This window comes from Mesoplodon mirus, assembly GCF_964341445.2.
Source record: "Mesoplodon mirus genome assembly, chromosome: 4".
NCBI classification, from domain to species: Eukaryota; Metazoa; Chordata; class Mammalia; order Artiodactyla; family Ziphiidae; genus Mesoplodon; species Mesoplodon mirus.
Window position 1 is genome coordinate 187,201,753 of NC_138979.1, and position 12,748 is coordinate 187,214,500.

General features: G+C 47.0%; 1 protein-coding gene across 1 annotated transcript in view; it reads left to right on the top strand.

Moving 5' to 3' along the window:
• The window catches only part of COA8 (cytochrome c oxidase assembly factor 8), a 36,938-nt gene that overhangs the window by 11,967 nt on the left and 12,223 nt on the right, over positions 1 to 12,748 (top strand). The gene's annotated exons all lie outside the window — the stretch shown is intronic.

The following is a 12,748-nucleotide window of genomic DNA, read 5'->3' on the forward strand; positions in this document are numbered from 1 at the left end:
TGCAGCTTCTCCTTTGTCTTTGGATGTGGGGTATCTTTTTTGGTGAGTTCCAGTGTCTTCCTGTCGATGATTGTTCAGCAGTTAGTTGTGATTCCGGTCCCCTTCCTTTTTTTAAAGCAGTTTATCTGGGGCTGCTGAGGGGAGTGTGTCCTTTGGAGTTACTCATAGTCTGGATTTTGCTGATTGCATTCCCATGGTGTAATTTAACATGGTCCTCTGACCTGTGTGTTTCCTGTAAACAGACAGCTGCACTCTAGAGCCTTGACTTCATGTGGATTTGACTTTTTTATTTTTGAGAAGACTACTTCATTGGCTATTGATTTTCTGATGTTAAACCAACCTTGCACTCCCCGTATAAACCCAGCTTGGTCCTGATGTAATGGCCCTTTTGTGTACTGCTGAATTTAGTGTGCTGATTTGTCTAGCATCCGTCTAGAATGACAGGCTGGGGGCTCCAAGCCTCCAGAAGGGAAAGGCTTTCAGTTCCCATCCCAGGAGGGTTAGGACTCTAGACCAGGAAACACGCCGAGAACACTGAATCTGGCCAACATCTGTTCCTTTCATTGTTGCCCGTTGGTTTCCCCAGTGGCTGGCAGTGAAACTTTAACTCAGAGAGGAGCTTTGTGTTGTGTATAGGCACTTCTGGGAAGGAAGGCACTGGAGAAAAAGGTCTCCCACTCCAAATCCCGGCTTCTAGAAGGACAGACCCCAGGGTGGGAGTGTGCTGGCAGAGCTCTGGAGCCTGCTGCAAGGCAGAAGGGATGGAGAGCCAGGCTGGGCCTGCAGAGCTGAACAAGGAGAGGCCTGGTGTGGGGCTGCCCAGCCTGGCAGTTTACAGTTACAGAGAAAAAACTGGAAAGTTCATCCCCACCCCACCCCCCAGTAATGAAAGCTCAGTGTGACCAGTAAGAGCATGTGTGGTCCTCCGCGCAGCTGTTAGGTCCGGCACGCCTTCCCGTGCACGCATGTCCCTGCCACTCCAGGCCTCAGGAAGCTGTGCGCTGTATGCTTTTGCTGTAAGAGCCATAAATTATGGTAATTATTCAAACCTCAAAGGGAGTCTTTCTTTTCCTCCCCCAAGCCCCTTCCTCTCCCTTTTAAATAGCAGGTCTTGGGTGAACAAAGGCAGAATATATGTTTATGGGGAGAGTAGAAGGACTACTTCTGCCATAATTGAAGATACAGTCTCTCAAATTACAGTGGAAAACTGAGGATGACTGAAGGAGTTGGTTCACAGAGTTCACATATAAACTGTAAAGTAGTTTATAAGCAAGAACTAAAAGATGCGTATGGGAAAGTAACTGAATACCCCAGCTCCTCTTTGAGCTTGCCTTGTTACGCATGGGCAGCTGGGGTGGCTTCTTTAGCATTTCTTGGTAGGGAACCTGTAAGAATAGATGGGGTACAGTTCTGGGAGATAGTAAAGCAGGTAAACAGGTGCAGTTAGGGTGGAACCTGCCGCTTTGCCTCCTTGCTGCTGGCAGAGCTGACGTCTCCAAGGGGTGTTGTGCAGCCTCCCCAGCTTGGAGGAGGGGAAGGAACCCCATCTTGCAACAGAAGTTCACAGCAGGGGACCCAGGCTGGCTCCGTTTCTGTCTCCACTCACTGGATCCCTTTGTGTGAATCACCTTCAGTTTCTAAGAATATCTGAATACCACAGATGCAAAGGCTGTGTGGGAAAAGTCCAGAAATATTTGCAGAAAAGTAGGGTTTTTTTCTTAAAAGCTTTTTTAAAAGAAAAGGAAAATGTGGTAATCATATATTATTCTTAGAATGATGGATAAAACATTAAAGACCTATGTGTTACGGTTCTGCCTTTCTTTCTTTTTTTTTTTTTTTTTGGCAGTATGCGGGCCTCTCACTGTTGTGGCCTCTCCCGTTGTGGAGCACAGGCTCCGGACGCGCAGGCTCAGCGGCCATGGCTCACGGGCCCAGCCGCTCCGCGGCATGTGGGACCCTCCCGGACCGGGGCACGAACCCGTGTCCCTTGCATTGGCAGGCGGACCCTCCACCACTGCGCCACCAGGGAAGCCCCTGCCTTTACTTTCTAAAAAGGATTTTTAAGTCAGTCTAGTATCAAGTTAGTATATTTCACCCCTGCTGATGAGGAGCATAGTTTCAGGTCTTAGGTAGCGGATCAGGATGCCTTTCTGCTAGTGAGGCCCTATCACTTTCACACACGAAGGATGAGTTCAGTCCCTTCTTGGGGACTTGCTGGCCCTTCATTTAGAACTTTCCACTCTGGCTGTGCCTCTTACGGCTCAACTTTGCTTTCCAGTGACAGCAAGAGAAACACTCTTTTTTTTTTTGCGGTACGAGGGCCTCTCACTGTTGTGGCCTCTCCCGTTGCGGAGCACAGGCTTCGGACGCGCAGGCTCAGCGGCCATGGCTCACGGGCCCAGCCGCTCCGTGGCATGTGGGATCTTCCCGGACCAGGGCACGAACCCGTGTCCCCTGCACCGGCAGGCGGACTCTGAACCACTGCGCCACCAGGGAAGCCCAAGAGAGACACTCTTTAGAAGAACTAGACAAATGTAAAAATGGTCAAAGATAAAGATGTTTGAATCTGCAAGAAGAAATGAAATAGCCATGCTGAACTAGTCAGTAGGGTGTAGTAGTCCGGTGTGGAGTGTGAACTGGCCACGCAGAGGTGACAGCTACGCCTAGGCTTCTCCCCGTCTCCTGCTGTCCCTCTCCAGCAGCCGGTCAGCCTGGCTTTCCACTTCCCCTGCAGCTCTGACGTGTCCACCTGCAACAGTGCCTCCCTGTTCTTCCACCACGTGTAAGTCGTACTCCAGAACACGCAGCCACTCAGTGTGCTTCTGCTTCTCTGATTATACAGCCTTTGAGAGTTCACTGGAAAACCTAGAAACTCGTCAAGAACTAGCAGTTACATAAGGAACACGCTTGGCGGTGATGGCTTCTGGCTCCATCAGAACTTCTCAGCATTCTGGTGCTAGTTATCAGTGCTAGGGACTTCCCTGGTGGTCCACTGGTTGAGAATCCACCTGCCAATTCAGGGGGCGCGGGTTCTGTCTGTGGTTGGGGAACTAAGATCCCGCATGCCACGGGGCAACTAAGCCCTCCTGCCACAGTTACTGAGCCCATGCGCTCTGGAGCCCGTGCGCCGCAACGTAAGATACATACTGCAGCTAAGACCCGACACAGCCCAAAATAAATAAAATAAATAAATAAATATTAAAAAAAAAAAACTTTGCTAGATGTTTCTCCACCAAATCGTTCATGTAAATCAAGCTTTTTTGAAGATGAAGGGATTTCTCTGCATAAGCATAGAGAAAGTGAACAGGAAAGATTTTTTGTGTGTGTGGTACGAGGGCCTCTCACTGTTGTGCCCTCTCCCGTTGTGGAGCACAGGCTCCGGACACGCAGGCTCAACGGCCATGGCTCACGGGCCCAGCCGCTCCACGGCATGTGGGATCTTCCCGGACCAGGGCACGAACCCGTGTCCCCTGCACCGGCAGGCGGACTCCCAACCACTGTGCCACCAGGGAAGCCTAGGAAAGATTTTTAACAACTGGGAAGAACATTCCTCCAACTAGTGCTTGTTACAACCAGAGAGATGCAGTTTCTGCCCCCATGGGCTTGCAGTCTAGTGGGGGAAACGTGTTTCCTCACGTCGCCGGGGGCTCAGGATGCCCTGGAGATGCGCCATGGGGCCTGAAGCCAGTGAAGGGGACGAGATGAGAGAGGGATTCAGGGAGAACATAAGCAGAGTTCCCGAGGACGGTCAGAAATCAGCTGTCCTGTTATTAAAGGAAGTTCCGGTGGGTGGACGGGGAAGCCGAGATGGGGCAGGCCTGGCCTGCTAGACCACAGTGAGGATTTTAGACTTTATCCTGAGGGTAATGCGTAGTCACTGATGGTTTTTAAGGGAAGAAGTAGCACGGTTAGGTTGAATGATTTGGAGCGATCGCTCTGGCTGTAGTCTGGAGAATCGGTGGGCGTGGGGCGGGCCTCTGGAGGCAGTTGGGGCTGCACGCACTAGCTGACTGCAGAACTGAAGTGGAGCCTCCAGCCTGCCGCCGAGGCCCGAGGCCCTGGGCAGCTGGCACAGGAGGTGGTCGGAGCCGCTGCAGCTGCAGCTGCAGCTGTTTGAACCCTTCAAGGGCCTGGTGGGAGGGTGCCAGAGTTAAGTGCTGCTTGGGCCTGGAAATCTGTAAGCTTATTCCCTGGGCCACAGAGAAGAAGGCTTCTCCGAAGATAGTACTTGACTCCCTTTAACTTCCATCAGCTGTGGGCTCTTGCATCTTCTGCAGCTGTGAGAAAAATTCATCTTAATAAAAATGTTTGCCTCAGTTATGAAATAAGCTAGCATGAAGCACGAGAAGGTTTTAGTTCTAACAGCTTCATTCTCCAGAAGTCTGAAGATAATAAAAGAAAAAGTAAAATAAAATATTGGAAGCAGCAGAGCCTGCTAATATTCATTGCTCAGAAATGAGGCTAATTAGACAGAATTCTCATGGCAAAAACTGCACACAGAATTTTAGAAAATATTTTAAAAATTTATTTTCCGGGCCTCCCTGGTGGTGCAGTGGTTGAGAGTCCGCTTGCCGATGCAGGGGACGTGGGTTCGTGCCCCGGTCCGGGAAGATCCCACATGCCGCGGAGCAGCTGGGCCCATGAGCCATGGCCGCTGAGCCTGCGCGTCCGGAGCCTGTGCTCTGCAACGGGAGAGGCCACAACAGTGAGGGGCCCGCGTACTGAAAATAAATAAATAAATAAATAAATAAAAATTTATTTTCCTTACTAGTTTCTTAATACACACACACTTATATTTGCTTGTTTATAGATGACATTAACTACAGGAAACAAACTTTTTTTTATTATGTTGATAATTTTGGACGTTCTATTAAGTTTCTTCTATATCCTCATAAATATCTTTAAGAGAATTAAAAACATTTTTAGGCATTTAAACTAATGGTATAAATTTTAGCTCTCTCAAGAGTACTGAAGGGACTTCCCTGGTGGTCCAGTGGCTAAGGCAACGCACTCCCAATGCAGGGGGCCCGGGTTCAATCCCTGGTCAGGGAACTAGATCTCTCATGCTGCAACTAAGAGCCAGCACAGCCAAATAAATATTTTTTAAAATAAAAATAAATAAATAGTACTAAAGGGTAACAGAATAAGCCACCCCGAAATAGCCCACTTTGGCATAAAGATTATTTTGAGCTAAAAGCATTTGAAAGACAGCAGGTGCAAGAGGGGCACTGTGACCCCCCCCTTTTCTTCCTTTAGGCAGGAGGCAAGCCTCCTGCGTGAAAGCCGCCCTTCCTAAAGCAGGAGCGAAACGTGTTCTTATCACCAGAGTGAGAGAGGTCTGTGCAGACGGATCTTGTAAAATAGCTCCTACCTTCCTTTAGTCCCCCCAAGGATTTTAGTCCCTCTTCCACAGTGGCTACTTTTTTTTTTTTTTTTTTTTTTTTTGCGGTACGCGGGCCTCTCACTGTTGTGGCCTCTCCCGTTGCGGAGCACAGGCTCCGGATGCGCAGGCTCAGCGGCCGTGGCTCACGGGCCCAGCCGCTCCGCGGCATGTGGGATCTTCCCGGACCGGGACACGAAACCGTGTTCCCTGCGTCGTCAGGCAGACTCTCAACCACTGCGCCACCAGGGAAGCCCTCACAGTGGCTACTTTTTGTTCAGCCTGGTATATAGGCAGTTGGGCCTGTCTGCTTTTTGGGGTCTTCATTTTCCTATGGGTGCTCCCATGTGTACATAAAAAAATCTATATGGTTTTCTTTTGTTAATCTGTTTTATGTTAGTTTGACTCTCAGGCCCGTTTAGAGACTCTCAGAGAGGAGAGGGAGAGTTTGCCTCCCTTCCTAAAAGTTGGATTATAACTGTCTCTGCTCCTGAGGTTATTTGCGTCTATCTCTACCATACCTGGATGGCAGAAATAACATATATGGTATTTCTGCACATCTCTTCCCAGCTCCTTGTTCAGTAACATCACGTTGCTAGCTTGAAGTTGTCCGTGGTGGAAGTCATTGCACTATGGAAATGGGCAAATTCTCCAAATCAGGGCTTGACTTACTGTTTTGTTGATTGTCCAGACTTAGGAAAGTGAAGGATAAAATGTTAGTACACTTGACCCTTGAACAATGCGCGTTTGAACTTCGCGGATCCACTTATGCTCAGATTTTTTTCTGTAGTACTATACACCTCTGGTATGGAGGGCCAACTGTACAGTTGTGTGCAGATTTTTGACTGTATGGAGGGTTGGCACCCCTGACCCCTAAGTTGTTTGAGGGTCAACTGTAATGTGGATTAAATTAAGAAGTATATCTTGGGACTTTCTGGTGGTCAAGTGGTTAAGACTCCATGCTCCCAATGCAGGGGCCTGGGTTCGATCCCTGGTCAGGGAACTAGATCCCGTGTGCCACAACTAAGACCCGGCACAGCCAAATAAATAAATAAATACTAAAAAAAAAAAAAAAAATGTAATGTATCTTGTCGGTTGACATCATATTGTGAATAAACCAAATTGAGAAAATATTCTTCCAGTACTTGAAAGCTGTTATCCATTTCATCAAAGAAATCATTTGTGGACTTCCCTGGTGGCGCAGTGGTTAAGAGTCCACCTGACAATGCAGGGGACACGGGTTTGAGCCCTGGTCCGGCAAGATCCCACATGCCGCGGAGCAACTAACCCTGTGTGCCACAACTAGCGAGCCTGCGCTCTAGAGCCCGCCTGCCTAGAGCCCGTGCTCTGCAACAAGAGAAGCCACCGCAATGAGAAGCCCGCGCACCGCAACAAAGAGTAGCCCCCGCTCGCCGCAACTAGAGAAAGCCAGTGTGCAGCAACAGAGACCCAACGCAGCCAAAAATAAATAAATAAATAAATAAATAAATTACAAAAAAATCATTTGTGTCCTTGACAAATAGGTGAGGTCAGTAGGTCTTGTTCACCCTACTTCTTGTTTTTCTTTTAATTAATTAATTTATTTTTGGCTGCGTTGGGTCTTCATTGCTGCACGCGGGCTTTCTCTAGTTGCGGCAAGCGGGGGCTACTCTTTGTTGTGGTGCGCGGGCTTCTCATTGCGGTGGCTTCTCTTGTTGAGGATCACGGGCTCTAGGCGCGCGGGCTTCAGTAGTTGCGGCATGCCGGCTCAGTAGTTGTGGCAGACAGGCTTAGTTGCTCCGCGGCATGTGGGATCTTCCCTGACCAGGGCTCGAATCCATGTCCCCTGCACTGGCAGAGGGATTCTCAACCCCTTCGCCACCAGGTAAGCCCCCACCCTACTTCTTAATATCAAATCACCTTTGTGTCTTAAGGATTATATGCTTACTAATTAGTCACCTGCAACCAGGGTTTGGCTATTAATACCAAATTTAGCAAAAATCAGTGAAGGAACTGCAATGAGATGCCACTTCGTACCCGCTAGGATGGCTGTCATTTTAAAAAATGGACAATAGGGCTTCCCTCGTGGCGCAGTGGTAGAGAGTCCGCCTGCCAATGCAGGGGACATGGGTTTGTGCCCTGATCCGGGAAGATCCGACATGCCGCGAAGCGGCTGGGCCCGTGAGCCATGGCTGCTGAGCCTGCGTGTCCAGAGCCTGTGCTCCGCAACGGGAGAGGCCACAACAGAGAGAGGCCCGCGTACCGCAAAAAAAAAAAAAAAAGTAAAAAGGACACTAGCAGGTGTTGGTGAGGAATGTAAAATGATGCAGCCACTTTGGAAAACAGTGTGGCAGTTCCTCAAAGTGTTGAACAGAGTCACCGTATGACCCAGCAATTCTACTCCTATATATACATCCAAGAGAATTGAAAACATACATCCGCACAAAAATCTGTACACAGATGTTCATAGCAGCATTATTTATAATAGCCAAAAAGTGGAAACAACCCGAATGTTCTCAGCTGATAAATGGATAAGCAAAATGTGTTTATATCCACACTATGGACTATCACTCAGCCATAAAAAGAAGTGAAGTATTGGCAACACATACTACAACTTGGATGAACCTGGAAAACATGTTCGGTGAAAGAAGCCAGTCACAAAAGAGCACGTTGTATGATTCCATTTATATGAAATATATAGAACAGGCAAATCAATTGAGTAGTGGTTGCCAGGGACTGGGGGAGGGGAAGAGTGGGGAGTGGCTGCTCTTGGGCACGGGGTTTCTTTCGGGGGTGATGAAAATGTTCCGGAATTAGTAATAATAGTTGCCCAGCTCTGTGAACATGCTAAAAACACTGAATTGTATACATTCAAAGGGTTAATTTTATAGTAATACTGTTTTTTTAAAAAGTATTTATTTATTTGGCTGCGTAGGGTCTTAGTTGCGGCATGTGGGATCTAGTTCCCTGACCAGGGATCGAACCCAAGTCCCCTGCATTGGGAGCGCGGAGTCTTAGCCACTGCGCCACCAGGGAAGTCCCTGTGGTATGTGAGTTTTATATCACTAAAGTTGTTAAAAATTAATGAAAGCAGTTTGTGAGAATCAGTCGGCTATGTAAAATGTATGAAGAAAGGTATCATATGTTTTATTATTATTTGTAAAGTGTGTGCTGCACATCCTTACATCAGTGAAGTTATAACCACGTACGTCCCCCAGCCATGTTAAACATTTATGGGCACACCACTGCCCAGGGGGCGGCTCCATCCACTGGTTCCTCCACGCTGTCCCCAGGCCTTCTCCCGTTCCTCTGTCCCTGCAGCCCCCATACCGCCACAGCCTCAGAGAATGGCTCTTCCTCTCCACGCCCTCAGAGTGGTCATGTCCCCCCAGAACAGGCCTGAAGGACCCTTCCTTGCATTCCCCTGGGACCTCCTCCAGCTGCTTAAGCTCCATTACTGATGTGTAAATTTGGGTGAATTTTAGGGCATATTCTCCTTGTCACCAAATCTTTAACTCATTACTACATAGGTTCTTTTTAGTGATTGGACATTTTCTATCAATCTTTTTTTTTTTTGGCCGCGTTGGGTCTTTGTTGCTGCACGTAGGCTTTTCTCTAGTTGCGGTGAGCGGGGGCTACTCTTGCGGCATGCTGGCTCAGTAGTTGTGGCTCACGGGCTCTAGAGCACAGGCTCAGTAGTTATGGCAGGCAGGCTTAGTTGCTCCGCGGCATGTGGGATCTTCCCAGACCAGGGGCGAACCTGTGTCCCCTGCATTAGCAGATGGATTCTTAACCACTGCGCCACCAGGGAAGTCCTCTATCAATCTTTTTTTTCCCCAGTCAAATGCTGTATTCTTTTACCTAATCTGTCAAGGGTCCTTAAAATTTTGAAATTTTGTTTAGAAGATACTTTTCTAGAAACGTTTTGAGAGTCTGAGGGAATCATACGTACTTTTCAACATTTCTGGCTCATTCACTTATTCTAGACTCAAAATAATTTTCTAAATAGTAAGCATTCCTTTTTTAAAAAAATGTATTTATTTAATTATTTATTTTGGCTGCGCTCGGGCTCGTTGTGGCCCTCGGGCTCCTCTGGTTGTGGCGCTTAGTTGAGGTATGTGGGATCTTAGTTCCAGGGATTGAACCTGGGATCAAACCCGAGCCCCTTGCATTGGGAGCGTGGAGTCTTAACCACTGGACCACCAGGGAAGTCCCAAAATAGTAAGCATTCTAATGCTGAGCTGAACATGCCACAGATTTTTAATAAAATATTATACATGCCAGTGTTGTCCTAAAGGCAGAGCTATAATGTGTTATAACTCAGAAACTGTGTTCTCAGATGTAAGGAGAAGCTTTTTGCATGAGTGGATGTCCCTGCATATTTTGTAATATAACTTGACCTGCTGAACTCTGGGCGGTGATGGCAGAGCTGATGTGACCTGCTCAGGTGTTCTCTGTGGTCTGAACTATCCACACTAGGTGGCCACACCAAGCTTTGTAACCCACTTCCCGACCAAACCCGCCGCTATCCTTGTCATGTTTTAAATTCTTCCTATTTTTAGACTGCCTGGGAATTTAGGAGATTTAGGAAGGTCATAGCATCCCAGACAAGGAGAGGGCCTCCGGGTAGTGCTGCATTTAGCACAGTCTCCTTCAGTTAATGGCACGTTCTTGGGACGCTTGGTGTAGGTTGGTGGTGCTTAGTGGCAGCCGTCAAAGTGAAAACTAACTGACTGTGTTTCCTGAAGAGTGACTTGGTTTCCTTTCTCCGTCTATGCTTGGTTCTTTACTCTAATTGTCCAGGCTTGAGTCCAGGGACCGGAAGATGGTCAGACCCGCACCAGGGAGAGGAGCGCTGAGGACTGTCCACCAGGCTGAGCTTCCGCCTCGCGTCTCCTTTGCTCCCCTGGTGCTCTTGCCACGTGAGCCATTGCACAGCTGCACCTGGTTTTCTGCACTAATTTGTGAAATTATTAGCTATTAAAGCTACGTTTTTCAAATGAAATTGTCAGTAAGCTGCTTACTGATAGAAAAAGAGCTGCTTTCTCTTAAACCTTGCAAACCCTGCATCTCTATTTTTAGTTCCTTGGAAGTTGCAGCTTATAATGGTGATAGTGAAGTACTGAAATATCCTAAATGAAGGGCCTTCTAAATGCAAAAGAACTGTTAATTATGTTCAATATAGTAATTTTTTATCTTTGTAAGCTTTACCACTCTTTTTTTTTTTTTTTTTTTTTTTTTTTGCGGTATGCGGGCCTCTCACTGTTGTGGCCTCTCCCGTTGCGGAGCACAGCCTCCGGACGCGCAGGCTCTGGACACGCAGGCTCAGCAGCCATGGCTCACGGGCCCAGCCGCTCCGCGGCATGTGGGATCTTCCTGGACTGGGGCACGAACCCGTGTCCCCTGCGTTGGCAGGCAGACTCTCAACCACTGCGCCACCAGGGAAGCCCTTACCACTCTTTTAATTGACTTTATTGAGGTGTAATTAATTAATTAATTGGTTTGTTTGTTTGTTTATTTTTACGGTATGTGGGCCTCTCACTGTTGTGGCCTCTCCCGTTGTGGAGCATAGGCTCCGGACGCGCAGGCTCGGCAACCATGGCCCATGGGCCCAGCCGCTCCGCGGCATGTGGGATCTTCCCGGACTGCGGCACGAAACCGTGTCCCCTGCATCGGCAGGCGGACTCCCAACCACTGCACCACCAGGGAAGCCCGAGGTGTAATTTATATACAGTAAAATGAGTGCACCCATTTTGAGTTTGATGAGTTGTGACAAATGTGTAAATCTGTGCAATCTCCACCCCAGTAAAATCTAGAACATCACTCCAATCCCCTCCACCCCTCACTCTGGGCTACCACTGATCTGATTACTTTTTCTAGAATGTCACATAAGTGGAATCACATAGGACGTCCTCTTTGGTGCCTGACTCTTTCGCTCTGTATGTTTTGAGATCTGTCCGTGTTCCACCTGTCCGTGGCTCACTCCTCTCTGCTGCTGAGTAGTCTTCTGGTTGTTTCTGGAGGGAGGACTGGCGGGAGGCACTCCGATGTTCCGGAGGTAGAAGTCGTGCTCAGTAGAGCGTCTGCTTTTTTAAAATCGGAGGACAGTTAATTTACAGTGTTGTGTTACCTTCGGGTGTACAGCAAAGTGATTTAGTTATACATTTTCCATTATAGGTAGAGCTTTCTTTTTTAAAAATAGGGTATAAGGGATTTCCAAACTGAATGTTATTTCCCCCCATGGATTGTGGTTACATTGATCTTTTAACAGACAAATGGATAGTTAGTCTTTTGATTACTCAGCTGATCTCTTTATTTTAATATCAGGTTTATTGAAGTCCAGTTCACATATAGTAAAATTCACTCCTGGCAGACATGTACGCCACAATTCAAGATATCGATCAGTTTCACCACCCCAGAAAATTCCTTTGTAGCCACCCCCTTCCTCCACCCCAGCACCTGTCTTTTCCAGGATGTCTTGGGAGTAGAATCATCCAGTGTGCACCCTCTTTGGTGTGGCCTCTTCAATCAGCATAGTGCCTTTGAGATTCATCTGTGTTACCTGTAGTCTCCTCTGTTGTCGAGTAGTGTCCATCACATGTATGTGCCATGCTGTGTTTTTCTGTTCATCAGTGGAAGGGTATTTCAGCTAATTCCAGATTTTGGCAGTTATACATAAAGCCACTTTAAACAGTCATATCCAGGTTTTCGTGCGAACATGTGTACTCATGCATCTTGGATAAATAACCTGGGAAGGGGTTGCTGGGTTGTATGTTAGGTGTGTGTTTAACTTTATAATGGACTGCTGACTTTTTTCCCAAGTGGTTGTACCATTTTGCATTGCCATGAGCAATATTTAAGAATTTGATTGTTTTACGTCCTTGACAGCACTTGTTTTGGCAGATTTTTTTTTTAGCCATATTAATAGGTGTGTAGTGATATCTCATTGTGGTTTTGATTTGCATTTCTCTAATGACTAATGATGTTGAGCATTTTTTATGTGCTTTTACTTGTCATCTATATATCTTCTTCGGAAACTTTTATTTAAATATTTTGCCCATTTTTAAATTGGGTTGTGTGTTTTCTTATTATGGAGTTTTGAAAAGTCTCTATATATTCTAGAAACAAGTCCTTTTACGGATTTGCATGTATTTTCTCCCAGTCTGTGGCTTGTCTTTTCATTTTCTTAATAGTGTCTTTAGGAGAACAGAAGATTTTAACTTTGGTGAAGTCCAGTTCATCTATTTCTTATTTTGTGGATTGTGCTTTTGGTGTCGTACGTAAGAAATCTTTGCCTAATCCAAGCGTGTAGAACTTTTACTGTGTTTTAGAAGTTTCATAGTTTTAGATTTTACATTTTCCGTCTTTGATCCATTTTGCGTTAATTTT